Source organism: Trichoplusia ni, chromosome 9, assembly GCF_003590095.1.
Source record: "Trichoplusia ni isolate ovarian cell line Hi5 chromosome 9, tn1, whole genome shotgun sequence".
In the NCBI taxonomy this organism is placed as follows: domain Eukaryota; kingdom Metazoa; phylum Arthropoda; class Insecta; order Lepidoptera; family Noctuidae; genus Trichoplusia; species Trichoplusia ni.
The window spans coordinates 11,827,467-11,845,672 of NC_039486.1; the positions used below are offsets into that span (position 1 = coordinate 11,827,467).

Genomic DNA, 18,206 nt, shown 5'->3' on the forward strand with positions numbered 1-18,206 from the left:
ACTAATTTATTCGTCTCAATGCACACAAGTTCTTTTCAATTATATTTGATTGGTTCTTTTCTTTTAAGTGAAAAGATTTATAGCAAATTTTAAAATGAAATAAAGAACTAGCAATCCACCCGCGGCTTCACCTGCCTGCATTGCGATTGTTACTGTAATGAGAAATTATATTTGTACTGGTTTAGAAATTTATACGTGCCAAATTTCATCATTACAATATGATTAGTAGTTTTGCATGGATTCAAGATGGCTATTAGGAAAAACCTAGTAGCGGATCCAGGTGTTGGTTAGGAGAGACGGATAAGATTTTAATTTTGACACAATAAAATAATAAATCACATGTTTTACATTTAAAACTTAAAAGGAAATTGATCACATAACATACCACAGAGCAGGCAATTTAAGAAAGAGTAAGGAGTGGACAAGTTCGCTCTAACATTTTTATATTACAGTGCAGTTATTAATGCTAGAGCGGGGAGGGTTGGGAATTTGTGGTCGCTTATCAGAAACTTATTTTCCAATCCATAAACTCCACTAAACCGTCTATGCCAATAGTTTAGGCCGATTAAACACGGTCCGTTTGTATTAAACTGAATGGTAAATGCAGATATATACAGACACACAAACAGACACACTACCGGTCTAAGAGTACACGGGTCAAGCGGTTAGTTGTGTAGGTGGGCGATAACTGAAGCCGTTAATGTGTGTGTGTTAATCACTAAGTAACTCCTAAAGAACATCACGTTTTAGGCAAACTATATTTACTCGATCGAAAATAAATAAAAAATGGATTTTGGATTGACTAGATAAAAAATTGACAATAGGTTCTAGACAATAAATATTTGGACCTATTTAGAAACTATACCTACTATACCTACAGCGTTTTAGGTAGCGTTTTAGGGCCTACTTTATTCTTGATGTATATTAATGATCTGTGCCAAAAAAATATCACCCAGGGTCAAGTTATATCGTACGCAGACGATACGGTAATCTTACTTTCAGCAAATACCTGGAAAGAGACATACGAAGCTGCTCAAAATGCACTTAACGTTATAACTACATGGCTCGCCGATAATGTCTTGACGTTAAATGCTGATAAGACGAAGTACATGACTTTTACCATTCGTAACCAAAGTAGATTTTCAGATGAACATGTTTTGGTAGCTCATAGTTGCGTGGAACCTACTTCTAATACCCAGAACTGTTGTTGCCCCAAAGTAAAACAAACTGAGCATATTAAATATCTCGGTTTAATTTTAGATAAAAATTTAAATTTTGCTAAATATATTGAGGTTTTAACTGGACGAATCCGCAAGCTTATAATAGTTTTTAAAACATTAAGATATGTAGCTGAACCCAAACTTGTAAAACAAGTGTATTTCGCACTATGCCAGTCGTTGCTTTCGTATTGTATCACTGTTTGGGGTGGTGCTCCGGCTACAATTATAAAACGCCTCGAAATCGCACAACGTGCTGTACTAAAGGTAAGCACTTTTCGCCCGTTCTTGTACCCTACAGCACTACTTTATAAAGACTGTGCAGTGCTTACAGACAGACAATTGTTTATTTCGTCCCTAATATTGAAGCAACATCACGAATTGCCTTTTAATCCCCAAAACAATACGCAACGACGCAAAAATAGAGTATGTGAATATACAAAACAGTTTCACACAGCTTTCATCAGGAAGTTCTTTTGTGCGTTAGGTCCTTATTTGTATAATAAGATCAATAATATCCTTACAATCTATCCACTAAATAAAAACAAATGCAAAAAAACTGTTGAAGCTTGGTTACTAACTTTGCAATACAAAGATACTGAGGAGCTTTTGGCGGTTTTACGGTAATTTAAACGTACAAAGATAATCAATTAATAATTTAATAATAACAAATAATAATATATAAGGCAGAGAAATAGAAAAAAAATATATATATATACATAATAATATAAAATAAATACATTAAAATACGTAGTAAATAACAACAAGCTGGACAAGTCATTGTTTCGCGGGAATCAGTATTCATAAGTCTGATATGTAAACAATACACACCCTCTCACATACACACACGTTCACTACACCCATATACAAAGAGAGGCACTCTTACACACCATTTATTTCACATTTATTTCTAGTTTGATGTTTTTGTGTAAAATAGTGATAAGCTAGTTTAAATTCTGATGCTACGGGGAGTGGCGCCGTTTTGCTGAAATACAGGTCCTAACCTAGTTCGGCAGCGGATGCTATTATATATCTGAACCATTGTTTTCTTCTAGCTAATAATTAAGACAAACTTTGTAATATTTTTTGGGAAATAAATTATTTTATTATTATTATTTGTATCTCTTTATAGTCACGGGATCACTTCATGTGAAGAGACCCGGTCCTTTTTAAAGGCTTGCACGGGGACACAGGTCCAACATGTAGAGGCCTTGTTGAGAATTTTAATCTAATATGTGATGGGGTATCTACTAGGGATCATTCACCTCCGCTCTATGGGAGAACGGACATGAAGAATCCAAAGTAGATACAAAACTATTGCAAGAATGTGTGTATGAACAATTAGGCTATTATATTATGATAAGTTATGTGGACCAGTTAGTTGGATTTTCCAGAAAACTATGACACCTGCCTCTCTACACATGGTAATGTAAATAAATTGGCAGGCGGTGACTCGCCACTCACTAGATGGGCCCCCTATGATACCGTCACGATTGACAGCAGGTGGGCAACACCAGTGCGAGCGGCTAGGGGTGTAGAGAGGTGCGACACCGATTTCACCATCGCGGGTCACAGACCCGGAGCGGGTTTCCTCGTTATTACGCCATTAGACACTTCCACCCCCGAGCATATAACTCTAGCGACCCCTCTCTAGCCAGCCAGTTAAGGCAAGAAAGAGCTGGGAGTCCCCATAAAGAGTGACCCCCTGGGGCATTCAGGTTCCGTTGTGTCGCTACTCACAAACAGCTCGCCACAAGCTGCCCTGCGGATGTATGCTCCTACATAGACCTTCAGATACATTTTTTATTTTTATCTCAAGGTTTGAGATAAAAATAAAAATTATTATTATTATTATTTTATATGAACTATGTCCTCCCTTCTGAAGGGGTTTTTACATCTAATCACACGGACCTTAGTCAAGTGCAATTAGAGTTTATATGAGTGTAGTATACGCAGTGGAGATGGCGGATGTGGTGAAGAATTTTCGGGTGAGTCGACAGGTGTTCAGTATCACAGCTTTCTGAAGGGTGTTAAACGTGTACTTCGGTATATCCAGAATATCAAGACAGCGCTGTAGACTCTTCGGTATGATTATTATTATTATTATTATAGATTTCTTTTGAAAATGTAGAATTGAAAATGCAAAATAATCATAAAAAAATGAATTAACAAGCATGCGGTTAGTCTAAATTTGCAATACACTCGGAATTAGGGTACTTATTAAAATTAAGTGGCCTCGTCAAAAATTAAAATTTCATAAAATCATCACATACATAAGCACTAGAAAATTACAAATATTAAAAAATCGGAACTATTTTCCTCCATCAACTGGTAAAACGCATTGTCATAATTCAAAACCATTTTTCTCGTCGACAACCGGCGAATCTGTTATTTAACTCTCCTAACAACCCTTATCAAGGTCAAAGAGATTTTCTTAATTTGCGATAATCTTTCATCCAAACATTTCTCATTGTTCAAGATGTTTTGTAGAGTTTCACATTTTATGAGCATTTCGTAAGTCCTTTAAATCTTCTAATTTTTTTATTCCACAGTTTCATTTTTGTCCTTTCGTCATTTTAAAATTCAAACATTATTAATATTATATGAACTAGATATTTTTTTGTGAGGTCCTTCGTTAAGTCATTGAATAAGTACTTGGATCTCACAGACACACATCATAGACCTTCAAATTGTCTACCTGTACAAATATATTTGAAGTCAAGTCAAGTCGCTGAAGTGGCCAGAAATACCGAGTCTAAGTCACGTTTGCGATATTCACTGAAATCAATCTCTACTATACATGTCTAGGTTTAAAGTGTCAAAGTTATAAATCCAGAGACCCATATTTGGATTCTAAATGTACGGATGTCGAGCCATTGAGTTTTAATTACCTAATTACAAAATTTATTTTTTTATAGAATCCCACTTAACTAATTTCATCCTTGTGTCGCGGGTGGTTTCACAGACGCTGGTCCTACGCGTCGGTTTGGTAGTTATTTAACCTATGTGGAAAAAGCGAGAAAATAACATTTTTCCGAAATTGTTTCTCTACAGTACCAAACAATCTTCATTAAAAACATAATTAGTATATTACCTACATTTAATTGGAAAATTTAGCATTTACATAACATTCTTTATTGTATCTCGGCAAGAACTTTATGGATGACGTAATATTTGGAGCAAAATTAGATCAGGATATTTAGCAGCGTAATTACATCCACTGTACAAAGACTGTCCGAAACTTAATTAAGTCCATAGTTATTAGACATTGTTTGCTGAGTGACGAAATACAATTACAACATAAATTTATTACAATTTTGGGTTGCTATGCAAATTTGCCAGCACTATCGAGGATCACCTTCATGATATGAGGATCATCTATATTATTTAATGCTTTGTAAAAATGAAAGATGTAACTGCTTGAGCTAATTAATTGTGCAATCGATGTATTTGACAAATAGGCCAAGAGCAGCTTTAAGTCTTAATGCATAAGTAAGTACAAGAGCTAGCACGAAATAGAGAATAATGGAGGGAGTTCTACTAACAAGACCTAAGCTCTCAAAGTAATGATGAGATGGTAAACATAATAACCAACAATTTGTATAACAAAGACTAAAACCTTCATAGTACAGGCCAAAATTGCCAATGAAACGGTTTGTCGTTCATACAAATATAAGATGTATTGGGTCAAGGAACACGTTTATCTGACACACAAATGATCAGCTCCCTCGGACAAGCGGACGTCTTTAAAGATTTGTATTAACAGGATTCTTTGTCATCCCATTGTGAGGCAAACAATGGAATAACGGGCGCAAACGGGAAACGAAATAAGCTTGTTACAGAATATAGACTAATTTCTACCTCAATCCGCTCCAGCGATTTCAACAGTACAACGGTTTTACGTTTCAGTTGTCTGTTAAAACGTTATTAAAACAATGCGCGTATTATCTGAGGACTATATATAACGACTAGCTGTTACCCGCGACTTCGTCCGCGTGGTAGAAGATATAAATTAAAGGATTTTTTGAACGGAAGCAGTCGATGATGAATATTTAGTTTCCCCTTTTTGCTACATTTTCCATTGTATCTTTGCTCCTATTAGTCGCAGCGTGATAGTATATAGCCTATAACCTTCCTCGATGAATGGTCTATTCAACACAAAAAGACTTTTTCAATTTGGACCAGTAGTTCCTGAGATTAGCGCGTTCAAACAAACAAACAAACTCTTCAGCTTTATATATTAGTATGTAGTTCCTGAGATTAGCGCGTTCAAACAAACAAACAAACTCTTCAGCTTTAACATATTTTCACTACGTTTCGAACGGGTAAGTACGTGCAAAGACTTACTACATCGATCAGATATTAAACTCAGATATTTAAAATGAATTACAGAATTTTCGTCTTTGGGCCCAGCTCAATACTTTAAAAACAATAAATAGGGCAAGTTTTATACTCTTTTTTTACCAATGGCATTATTTTTAATATTGACAAATTTTAACCTCCTTTTTGTTATTACGACGGCTCTCGCAGTTAAAATGTATCGTTCATGGTTCACACAAATGCTTGTACTATGCGGGGAACAAAACCGCGCAATTAGCGCGCTGTTGGTGCGACCTTTACCACCTGACACGAATCACCGATAATCATGTCTTTTATGTAATATATAGATCAACTGCAGCCAATTATATATTTTTGGCTTTCCAGAATTTACCAGTTTTCTCTTACCTTTAAAATGCGCGTTCTTAAGTACTCGAAATTGTTTTAAACTTCAACTTTGCATTGACCCTGAACTGCCCTGAAGTGTTAACGTGTTTCTCAGATTGGTTGGTTTCACTCATTATACACGTATGTATATTATTGAAATGCTACCGACTCCTTGCAGTTGTGATAAGTACAACAAATTAAATTGATCTATACCTAACAACTATCTCTTTATAGCGAAACTCCAGAAATTTCTCATACCAGTAGTAGCACCAGTAGAAAGGGTATCATCCGTTTTCCTGGAAAATACTACTTGATTGCAAAACTTTACATGGAGTAGTGTCTGCATCATAACTGACCTTTTGAGAGCTCCCCAGACAATTGTTGTGCTGTTTAGAATGTTATTAGGACTTCCATTAGCAGAAATCCTTCAAGTTACGTAACTTTTAATTTTAATTACAGTTTCTGAAGTTCAAACTCAGTTAAGGTTCTGTAGAAAGGGGAAAGAATAACTGCAGGTCCTTGTATGATCTTCTCTAAAACTGTAATTATGTATTCATGATTTACTTTGGAGGATTGGGTAAAAACACCTTTGTTTGTAAATACCCGTATATCTTATACCCAAATAATTAATTAGCAACATATGAATGCGAGCTGTTTCTATTACGTCACAGGCTGTCCTATTGACTATGAGGACGTGTCTTTGAGTCAGGATGGTAGTTAACGTGAAAAGCCAACTCTGAATAAGGTTTAGAAATCGGGACCGAGGACCCATCTTAAAGGCAAATACGTCACCTAATACTCTATTGAACGTGCTACCTATTTACAGCCGATATACCTATTTCATTTAAAGGATAATTCACACTAGTAACATGTGGGAACAGAATTGGCTTGAAAACCAATTAAATAACGCCTGGCTTGTACTGAACTGAAAATCTACATATTATTGACTCCAACCTCCTGCTTAATTAAATTAGTAGGTTTCTCTGTCTTGATTGCATTGGATTGGAACTGGATCGAGAGAAATCAGTTAATTTGAAAGCGACTGCTGCTGTGGCTGTATTTTTTGCTATTTTGTTTTGCGGGTCGAAGTGTATTTTTATTTGAATGCCGTTTTCAAAAATTTGATATTTTGACTGGTTGATTTTTTTACGGATTATGTAATTGTCTTGTCACACTTGTGCCATTATTTACTTGCAAATGTAAATAGTGGTTAAACAGCGTTCGATACCTTCTTTAATTTTGTGGATGTACTTTTTAATGTTTCTTCTCACTGTTTATACTAAATTACATTTCTCCACTTTATTTTCATTCATTTAGGTAAATACAAAGGCATGCTACTACAGGAACTAAAGTGGCCTGGTATCGAAGGCTTCTGACGTCTCATACACTATCGGAAAGATTATTTTAATAAGTTTTTTCTTGAATCGTTAAATTAATGGCTCTCCTTCCTCCTATTTGATACTATTCATGGTTCAATTTCATTCAAACTCAGCTACGTATCTGACTCAATGATACCATACGCACAGTTGATACTCAATATTTTTACAAGAATAAAAACACCTGGGTTTGAATGTTCTTGAATTTATGCAAGATAGATAAACAGTGCTGATCTCAACCTGGTTAACCCTAGTCTAAAAATATCAGTCGTAACGAGATTGAGTGATGCCAGATTTATATAATACGTGTGTCTGTTAGTTGGAGCTACGATTTTTACATCTGTTCCAATGTTTTTATTTTTAAGAATACTATACTGGCGAGATTGAATGTATCGTACCCGAAGTATAACGTTTGGAATAATGTGTTTTTTTTTTATAAAATGCCTTGCAATGCGAATCTTGATTCATTGGTCAATTAGACGTTTATAATTTTCTTTACTGAAATCTGTCGAGAATTTGACTACCGCAAGTAGTTACATGGTGCCATAATGAGGAGTCCTATCGCTAAGAGCGATCTTTTACAGACAATCTTCTAATGGACTATAATATGAAATATACTATAAGAGCAACATTTGCACAATTAATCCGTGGTGAAAAGTTATACAACCCTTGAAACGCAAAAAATGACAAATTCAATGACAGACAAATACTTTATAAAAATCAGAATATCTCTTAAAATAGAAAGGACTTAAGAACCGTGAATAATTATGAGTCTTTATTACAAACAGTCAAAGTACCTATAAAAATATACTTATGAGCAAACACGTAATTCTTGCTTCCTGGTTTCTCGGCGTTGTATTAATTGTGTTCCGTTTATATTCCGAATAAGCAACCTGAACGTGTTGCGAATAAGAACAAATAAGCTTAATAAAATATTAAGCTTTGTGGCTTTTCGCCTTTTCATAATTATAATCTACGGTTATCAGTTACACCTAAATGAAAGTTAAATTAATCCAAATTAAGCTTACCTCATTTTTTATTAAGCTTGCCTTCACTTAGTTCATCTTTCCATCGTATTTTGTTTTTTTTTTATACCTTAAATTAATAAGTTTATACTTATTACAATAACATTGTTAATAGGTAAATATTGATGGTAAGTTGAATGAATAATTGGATTAAGTAGGATGCTTGGATAGCCGAGTCATAGGTATTGGTCACCACGCCGAATATACTAAGCACAACGTCGATTCAAATACTTACAGAGGGGAACGTGATTAAAGATGTTTTTTTCTTTGTTAATTGAACTGGTTTTACATTCCTCATTAACAACATACCATACATGGATTTAATCATAAATGTACACATTAATTCGAAAAAATACAATCAAATCATTTATGCACCCATAAAAATTCCATATCACATAAATAACCCAATGTGAAAACAAAAAAAGCCAGATTCTTAAAAAAAATCTAGACTCACCAGTTTCAGCTATTGAGTTATTTCTCATGAAGTTGACGTCTTTCTAAACCTTTATAACTCATCAATCAAAATCCCATAGTACAACTGGCATTGTCATGAGGTAACAACTGACAGAATTATGAAACGTGGAAACCAATGTCGACCTTGAAATGTTTAGTAGGTACATAAGGAAGAAAATTGATTAACAATTACCAAAAAAACATGGCTATGATTGATAAATAATTAAAGAATAATCAGGATTTTTTTTTAAGTGGAGCTAACATTTATTAAAATCCTTTTTTTAACCATCTTCAGATAAAAAGAGGTTTTCAATTACAATTTCATCGTCTTTATTGTTATTTGTGTTTGTTACATCAGAACTTCAGACCGAATGAACCGATTTTGTTGACCGTTTTTCCATTTAAAATGTGGAATAGCTGCCGTTTAGTCGCGTAAAAGGCTCATTAGTTCATTTGAAGGCAGTTGTATGTTTTTGTTGTAAAAAAATGATGTATTAGTCTGTTTTAAATTATTTAAAATGTACTAATATAGGTAACGCTCAGGAGTCACTATACCACAGCGGGATAGGAGTCCTCCCTTCAATTATACCATTAATCAATTGCTTCTCAAATATTCAAAGTATCTATTACCAATAATCAAGAGTATTCAACTTCCAAATTAAACCAACGAAGGGCCCTCATCCACCTCAAAATGGAAATCCTGTAGCAAACTTTTTGTTTTAATAAATCGTTTTTGTTAGTATAATGAGTTAACCACGAATTAAGATAAACCAAAATAATCTCTTCTCTTTAATCTATAAAATTCCCGTGTCACAATGTTAGTTACCGTACTCGTCCGAAACGGCTTAACCGATTTTTACCAAATTTTACATGCGTATTCAGTAGGTCTGAGAATCGACTAACATCTATTTTTCATACCCTTCATTCATCATTTAGCTACCCGCTCACACTAAAAAAATATTTTACTTTTTTGACGATTTTTTTTGTTTTTATTTTTTCATAATGTGGCATTAAAAATACATACAACTACAAACAAAATATTAGGCAAAACAACGTTTGCCCTGTCAGCTAGTCTATACTCTATACTAATATATAAAGCTGAAGAGTTTGTTTGTTTGAACGTGCTAATGTCAGGAACTACTGGTTCAAATTGAAAAATTCTTTTTGTGTTGAATAGACCATTCATCGAGGAAGGTTTTAGGCTATATAACATCACGCTGCGACTAATAGAAGCGAAGATACAATGGGAAATGTGAAAAAAACAGGGCATAAATCATAACATAAATCTTCTAACCACGCGGACGAAGTCGCGGGCAACAGCTAGTAACTTATAAAATGATGACAGACAAATAACGACTATTAGAAAACAGGGAAACCATTTAGAAATCGAATAACGTTTACACTTTTCATGCATAGAAATACAAAATAAGCGAGGAAAATAAATTCATGGGTCTACTCGCTACCCGTTAAAGGCACGCAGAGATATCTTAGTGGTTGCGGTCACATCGCCGAACCCTCACGACAAGCGTTTGTGTGATCCTCGAATGCTTGTCCTGAGTCTGAGTGTATTTGTGCCTGTGAATTGAATGGTAATCTACCATCCCCGAAAGGGTTACCGTGACCCCAGTACACCAATAGCAAAGGAAGAAACATGGGTGGGTTTTAATCAGTAGAAGGCTGACAAAACGGAAGAAGACTGTGATGATTACCCAACAAAGAAAGACAGGGTGGTTCACTTCCATGGTTGTTATAGAGCTCCATATCATTAGCCAAAACAGTCAGATATCCGAAATTAAAAAATATGATTGTTACAGAATTTTTTTTTTAAGTTTCGATTGAAAACTGTTTTAATTACTTTATGGCATGAAAATTTCAGTCCGTTGAACTTTGTCTTGAACTTTTCATTTAATTTTTCTTCCAAAATTTATTCTCTTACCAAAAATAATATAAAAATAACAGTATTCATAAATTCATATCACAACCGAAGCCGAAATTGCACATCCATAATGCAGCAATAAATATACGAAAACTGAAATCGAATTTATTTAATGTTAATTTTGACGAACGCTATTCATATAATCCATGAAATTCAGCTTAAATTCTGACATGCGTAGAGCATTAAGCAATCAATACGGAATCAAACAAGCAAACATCCACAAATTTACGTAAACACTCCGTGGTCGAGTGAGATCCCGGGATCGATCCCCGGTCGGGTCAATGTAAAAATTCACTTTGTGGTACCTTCGTTGTATCTGAATTCCATAACTAAAGTGCTTTAGCAACTTATTTTGGGTTCAGAACAATGTATGTGATGTTGTCCGCATTTATTATTATTATAAATAAAGAGACCGTCTCGTGTAATTGACACTCCTTGATAAACGCCATTAACCTATCCTCCTCTATGCCCCTCCATCCTCCGCCCTCCTCCGTGCCTCTCGACCCTCCTCACGACCAGATATTATCAATAGGCATCTTCTATAGCTTTGTCTCCAGCCAATTTCCTTGCTTGAATATGTAATGTGAGATAGGTAGAAAATAACGGAACTTTGATTAATCATTCATTTAGTACTTTTAACTAACTTTGTCGACGAGGGACGAATAAAATTAAACCACACATTCAATATAAGTGTCTATTTTCGTCACACAGAAATCTAAAATTTCGTTTCTTTTTTTGAGAGTATACAGAACTAGCAAGCCATGTGAATTGTCAAAGATATTTCAGCTTACGTACTGATATAAGTAACCACTTTCCGTGTATAATACGCTCAAGAAAACAAGGCTTCACTGTCCGTCTATCCGTCACCAGGCTTTATCTCATTACCCGTGATAACCCGTATAAATAGTTAAATAGGCTATATAGGCTAATAGGCAATAGGCTAAATAGTTTTTTGTTTTATTTTTGATGCCGATATAAAAACGAATACTACAAATAAATATATTTTATAGAACTTTAAAATGAACACAAAAATGTGTTCCGTTTTCAGACTGAAAATATACATCAATTTAGAATGACCTTTAGCTTTCAAATTATGATTTTTATTGCTGAGTATTTTGATAAATCGTTGCATCACCGAAACATTCATATGGAAATATTCAAGTTCGAATAAAATGTTGGAATTCAATTTAAATTATTTCATAAACTGCTATTGCAATCATATAGCAAAATCAGGAATGCACAAATAATGTTACGAGTAGGTATTTATGCATTAATATAACCTGCGCTAGCTATAATACGAGATACAGTAGTATTAATGATGGAAAACACACACATAATAAACCATTTAACAGATAAGAAATATAAACATGTGCATGCAAAATGGCTGCTCGAAATCGATTCTAACTGCTTCAAACTGTCTGTGTATCGCAGGCCTTATACTTGACATACTGTACAAGCCAAGCGATTAAATAACAGTTTCTTATTTCATAAAATCAAGAATTTATATCTATGTATTTAGACTGAAAATATACATCAATTTAGAATGACCTTTAGCTTTCAAATTATGATTTTTATTGCTGAGTATTTTGATAAATCGTTGCATCACCGAAACATTCATATGGAAATACATAGATATAAATTCTTGATTTTATGAAATAAGAAACTGTTATTTAATCGCTTGGCTTGTACAGTATGTCAAGTATAAGGCCTGCGATACACAGACAGTTTGAAGCAGTTAGAATCGATTTCGAGCAGCCATTCTAACAAAAAAAACAATGCCTATGTCTTGTAAAAACATAATTACGATGAATGACGAAAAATTTTTTTTTTATTAATGTAAACAAGGAGGTGTTTCTATTTTTTTTTATGTATTTACATCTATTACGCCTAGACATCTGGTCACGGACGTTACACTGATATTTAAATCACTTGCATTAAGAAACATAGAATAAAAATAATTTGTAGATCACACTAGTCTTTGTCCTAAGCAAGCCAAATGGGGATCAACCTCACAACACTGCCGTGGTGACCTGTATGTACATGTACCTATTATATATAGGTATGTATACCACTCGGCTATCCATGCAGTCAGTTCCACCACTTGACATTGACTACTAAAACAGAATCCGTGTGTACCGGGCCTAAGTTTTCCGTCTTATTGTATGTCTTTGTTTGTTTGTCGAGACGTACTTAATAAAGCTACAGAAATGAGATGAAATAATGGTAATATTATGATAGATGTTTGTTTATCCTGTGACTACTTATTCGTATTCTCATGTTTTTCTTGATAAAAGCTCGACATACAATATCATACATTACATATCTATATTTTCTTATACTAAAATTGTCTGAAATTTGATTTCAAGGCCAGGCTAAAGGAGGTACTTTAAAATTTTAAACAATCGAACAGCTGTTAGTGATGATAGGTATTTTTTATCATTTTTTTTTTCAGTCAATGTCTTTCTAGCAAACGCTGGCGATGACGGGTTGACGACGAGAAGATGAGAGATGGCACGACGAACCATACCCCAAAAAACGGGCTCTAGAAGCAATATACCAGACTTAGTGGAAAAATAGAAGGGAGGCTTGCAGTGCGAGGGTAACGGCCATGATTTTTTTTTAATCAAATTAAAACTTAAAAAAAAAACATTGACGACTTACTGATGACCAAAAACGGATGCTAACTCGGGCTGGATGCTCAAGGCAAAGGATCGAGTGTCGTGGCCTCCTCGAGGGAGGCCTACGTCCAGCAGTCGTTCGCGATAGGCTGAGTTGTTTGATCAATCTCATATTAATTATTAAAGGAAATATTAAAAAAAATGTGTACCAGAAGTAAACCACATCAGAAGTTCATTATGGTAGTTGGGAAAATCGTTTTGAGAAAGACACTAAATACAGGAAGAGCTTTGCAAAAGTACTGATTATTCTTTAAGAAACCTATTTTAGTAGACCTGCTAAAGGAGAAATCAATTTTAAAAAGATAAGATTGATGTGACAAATATGCTTTTATGAAAAGGAAGGAAAAAATATTTTGTGAAGCCAAAACAAGCATCAATTAAAATACGACTGAACATTTATTTATTTTTTGTTTATTCTAGTGTTTAAGCTCCTTTTTTCCTCAGCATTTTCTTCAGTATTGAATTATTACATTCGACAGTATCCAAGAGCTTTCTCAATCTTATTTTCTCATAGGCTTTTGTTACTGCCTGTACCGAAGACAGTCGCCAACAAAAGTTCTTATAACTGCGATCTCATCGCTTCTGATTTTCCAATACTTGCCAAAACTGTTTAGTTGTGTTTTTATTTTTATAAATTCCTATCATTGTTGGAATATTTCTTTGTTCGTTTAGGAGAAATCTTTTCGAAATAAGTCTTTATACTGTGTGCTGAAGCGTTTTATACTTTTTGCTGTGACAGTTACTCATTGTCGTTTGAAAATCTTTTACGAATCAGATTTTATATCGTAAAAGTGACAGCGTGTTATGCTGTGGAGTTTATTGCGACGTTTTTTCTTCAGAGCCAGAGCAATTAGAAAGCGGTGAAGGGTGAGCTATACGGGGTGCTGTCTATATTATGATGATTTGGCGGTCAAAAAGTTCTTTATAGCCTAAGTTCAATAATTGGATTTCGTTTTTTGTTTTTAACTTTTATCATAGGTATCTACCATTAAAATGTTGATACATCTAAGATTGAATTAAGTTATTTTTAAAAGTAATTGTTACCACTTCCAAAATTGAGTTTTCCTTTATTGAAATAATGAACAGTTAAAGGGCAATATTGAGCAATAATAATAAATTCTTCCAAAATTTTAATACCGAGTACAACGAAAATAAATTATCCGTTTAATTAATTACTATTATTTACGATATAATCCGCCACTTGATCCCTGTTTTGGTTCTAATTCTAGAGGCACGTGTAAACGGTAATAATAACGTTACCTTGAAGATCCGCCTTTATAAAATTTACCTTAATACAATTAGTCAACTTTTGTCCTCTACGTACGTCAACATTATTAATAAAATACAACGACTGAAAAAAATATTATTATGTCCAAAAATAATATCAAAAATAAAAAAGTGAGCTGCCGCTTCTGACGCACGATACATACCCCACGTAATAAGTTTGTGCATTAAAAAGTTATGGAGCCATAAATTATGTCAAATAAAAACCTATTTTTAGGCAGGCTTCACCAATATCCTAAGCCTGAAGTGATTGTTGGTTTGGTTGATCGCAGTAATCTCAGGAGCTGATCCGTGCGTTAATTCCTATGCATTGCCGAACACTGACGAGTGTATGAATGAGGGTGACGGTTCACAGTTGTTCAGGTTTAGTATATGTAAGAGGCTGACACTATTCTGGTTCCCCGAGGGGAGGTTGGTGTCCATGAGGATTACCCCCGGGGCTACTCCGAAAAAAAAAACCAGAAAGACGAGCGACTTAGTGCTAAAATTAAACAAAACAGAACATCAATTAAATATTACTTTTACAAAAACATTGAGCAAATAATCAAAATTAGTAAGCTAGCGTTGCGTGTGCTCCGACAATGGTTAAAGTAACGTCAAGTCATATGTCGAAATTGTTGCCCTTAAAAAGTTATAAAAAAGTCCGCGACGGATATGTCTTTCATTTAAGGTTGATTCAACTATAACCTTTTTATCGTAATAGACTTTTTTCTAATACAATGCTTATTTTTGTAGGTGTTTTTCTTTTTTAACTTGCTGTAGTCTGCATGTATTGCTAGTTGTATAACAAAATAACGCTTTCTGTCCGTCTGTTTGTCACCAAGATTTGATGGACCATGTTACGTGCTATATATTTAGTATTTTTCACAGATGATGTCTGTCGCTGCTAAGGTACTTAAAATAAAGGTCGTGTTGAAACACCGGTTCTAATGGTTGTAAAGTTATGACAAATAAATTTGTAAGTTTATTACCCAACCAAGTTGATTTTTTTTATCATATTTGTTCGGAAACTTCAGCGTAATCCAGTTGTTTCAACATCCATTGCCTATATATGTACAAAATAAGTAGGTTCCCGATTATTAAATTGACGCGTTGTTTTCAAAAATCACGCGACTTTATCTCCAGATTTTTATCAACAATTATAGCACTATTATTTTACCATTACTTGACTAAAAGACGTCTAGACTTCAGACTCAAATGTAGCCTGTAATAAAGGTTTTTACAAATATATAAATCGGTAAAGTAATGTGCTTGTAAACAATTTCAGAACTTTTCTAACTGACTGTACTCTCTGTTCGTTTTTATCGTTATTATTCACAGGGTGTTGCTCTGACGAGTAATTGTAAAAGCTTGTTTACTAATTAAGAAGACGAACGATCACAGGTTAAGCTATGCTTGACGCAGTTGGTCCGTAGATGGGTGACCATCTTTGTCATAAGGAGTTCCTCCGTGTTTCGAAAGGCACGTTAAATTGTGGGTCCCGGCTGTTATTCTTACTTCTTGGACAGTCGTTACAGATAGTCAGAAGCTTGAAAGTCTGACAACCAGTCTAACCAAGGGGTATCGTGTCACCCAGGTAACTGGGATGAGGAGGTCAGATAGGCAGTCGCTCCTTGTAAAACACTGGTACTTAGCTGTAACCGGTTAGACTGGTAGCCGACCCCAACATAGTTGGGAAAAGGCTAGGCCAATGATGACTCTTATTTGTTTAAGTAATAAATAAACGTTACAAGTTAAATAATTATAATTCATAATGAATTAACCATTTGTTAATTTAATAGGTGTTAACTAATATTAGTAAGAACATGTCAGAATATAAAGAAAGAAAACTTACGCCGTTATTTCAGAGATCCAAATGAATCTGAAAAGAGAAATAAAAAATCGTATAAGCAATTTTGTTGATGTACATTTTCAAGTCTTTTCCACTACTATGCGGTGATTGAACCTGTGACCTGCGATCTATACCTACCTGTACTTCTCGGCTACACGTATAAATATTTAGAAACCTAATAGATTTACAAAATAATAATATCTTAATGGAATCGCAAAACAAAGAACCAAGACGTAGGGCATAAACGCTTAATCGTTCAATTATTGACTCTGATTGAGAGATGTGACAATTGTCGATAAAATTAATAATTCTTTTCAACAAATATTGTATACAATGACCAAAGTCTATGTTTGGTCCCAAACAGACTGGTCACAATTTCCAATCAGAAAAACTAGAAATATATTACTCGTAGCAAATAAAAAAGAGACATAGTTAACGAAAAAAAGAGGTCAAATTGCGAATCAGACTCACTCTTAACGGGTCCCGTAGCTAATTTTGTTTTTCATTGTGTTGTTATAAACAAATCTGTAACATTTGAGGTTTTTGAAAGGATACTGCGACTTTTAGAATTACGTAGGTCAGCTCTAAGTATTTACTCTCAACCCACACTATAAGCTATAGATAGACGTGTTAGAAGCCCTATTTCTATAAATATTCTATCTATCTATAGAATGTTCTATTTTGGTATATTTATACATAAATCATAAATCGAATAACAGAATACATCTACCTACCAAGTTTCTATTGCAGACACAATTATTCCTGAATGAAATTTCAAAAGCAGGCAGAAATAAAAAAAAGCGTGTGTATATTTGTATGTACACGTGTTACAAATTATACTTCTCTGTAAAAGTAACTAAAATGCAGTAGTAGAACGATAAATATAAAAATTAATCAATAACATTTCATTTGAACAACAACGTGAACATAGTCGTCAATTTTTATGTCACCTAGAACTAACTTCACGATGTAGAATTTCAAGTGCAAAAACTCACTTCCTCATTTTTCTCCATCGCGCCGAAAGAAGTATAACATTCACATTTAACATTACTCTGCAGTACCCTAAAAACCCCTATCAGCTTATTGATAACCTCAGTATTTTTCCTACAAATGAAACATCATTTATGTAAGAGGCTTACATCAAGTGCTTCTGATGACAGTAAAAGTAATGGAGCTGTATTTCAGTATTTATTTAATTTATTGTACCCACAGATAAGATAGAACAACACTATAGATACGCGAGAGTGCTGCGTAAAACTATGGAGCGGTAATAAAACCACTACTGTTGGTACTTCATTGGGTTTAAGATATATTATCTATTACAAAAATTACATGGGATAATAAAGAAATTGTATATATTGAGTAATTATTGATAAAAGTTAATACTGTACATTACATTTAGATACAAAATCAGAAATATTCGTTGAATTTAAAAATAGATTAATTTTATCATATCACAATGAGGTGAATTTCATTCCTGAAAACTGGAAAAAATCGGTTTTGTACATAAATATCGGGAAAAAACTTTTTTCATGTTTTACGTTTTAAATTAAAGCGAAATAATATTCAGTTGTAGTTCTTGTATCATAATGGTCTTAATATCAATGAGCATAGTACTTAAATGAAGAAGAATAAAAATATTATTTTACCGTTTTCTTTATTTAAATATCCTTATCCTCCTCCAGTATGTTAAGTCAAGTAA

General features: G+C 34.0%; 1 protein-coding gene across 1 annotated transcript in view; it reads right to left on the reverse strand.

Annotated features, from left to right (window-relative positions):
• LOC113497315 (neuropeptide CCHamide-1 receptor-like) overlaps positions 1 to 18,206 on the reverse strand; it is a 193,934-nt gene that overhangs the window by 139,285 nt on the left and 36,443 nt on the right. Inside the window, exon 2 of the mRNA XM_026876822.1 lies at positions 16,508 to 16,534. The gene's annotated coding sequence lies outside the window, so the exon portion shown is untranslated. The remainder of the gene's footprint in view (positions 1 to 16,507; positions 16,535 to 18,206) is intronic.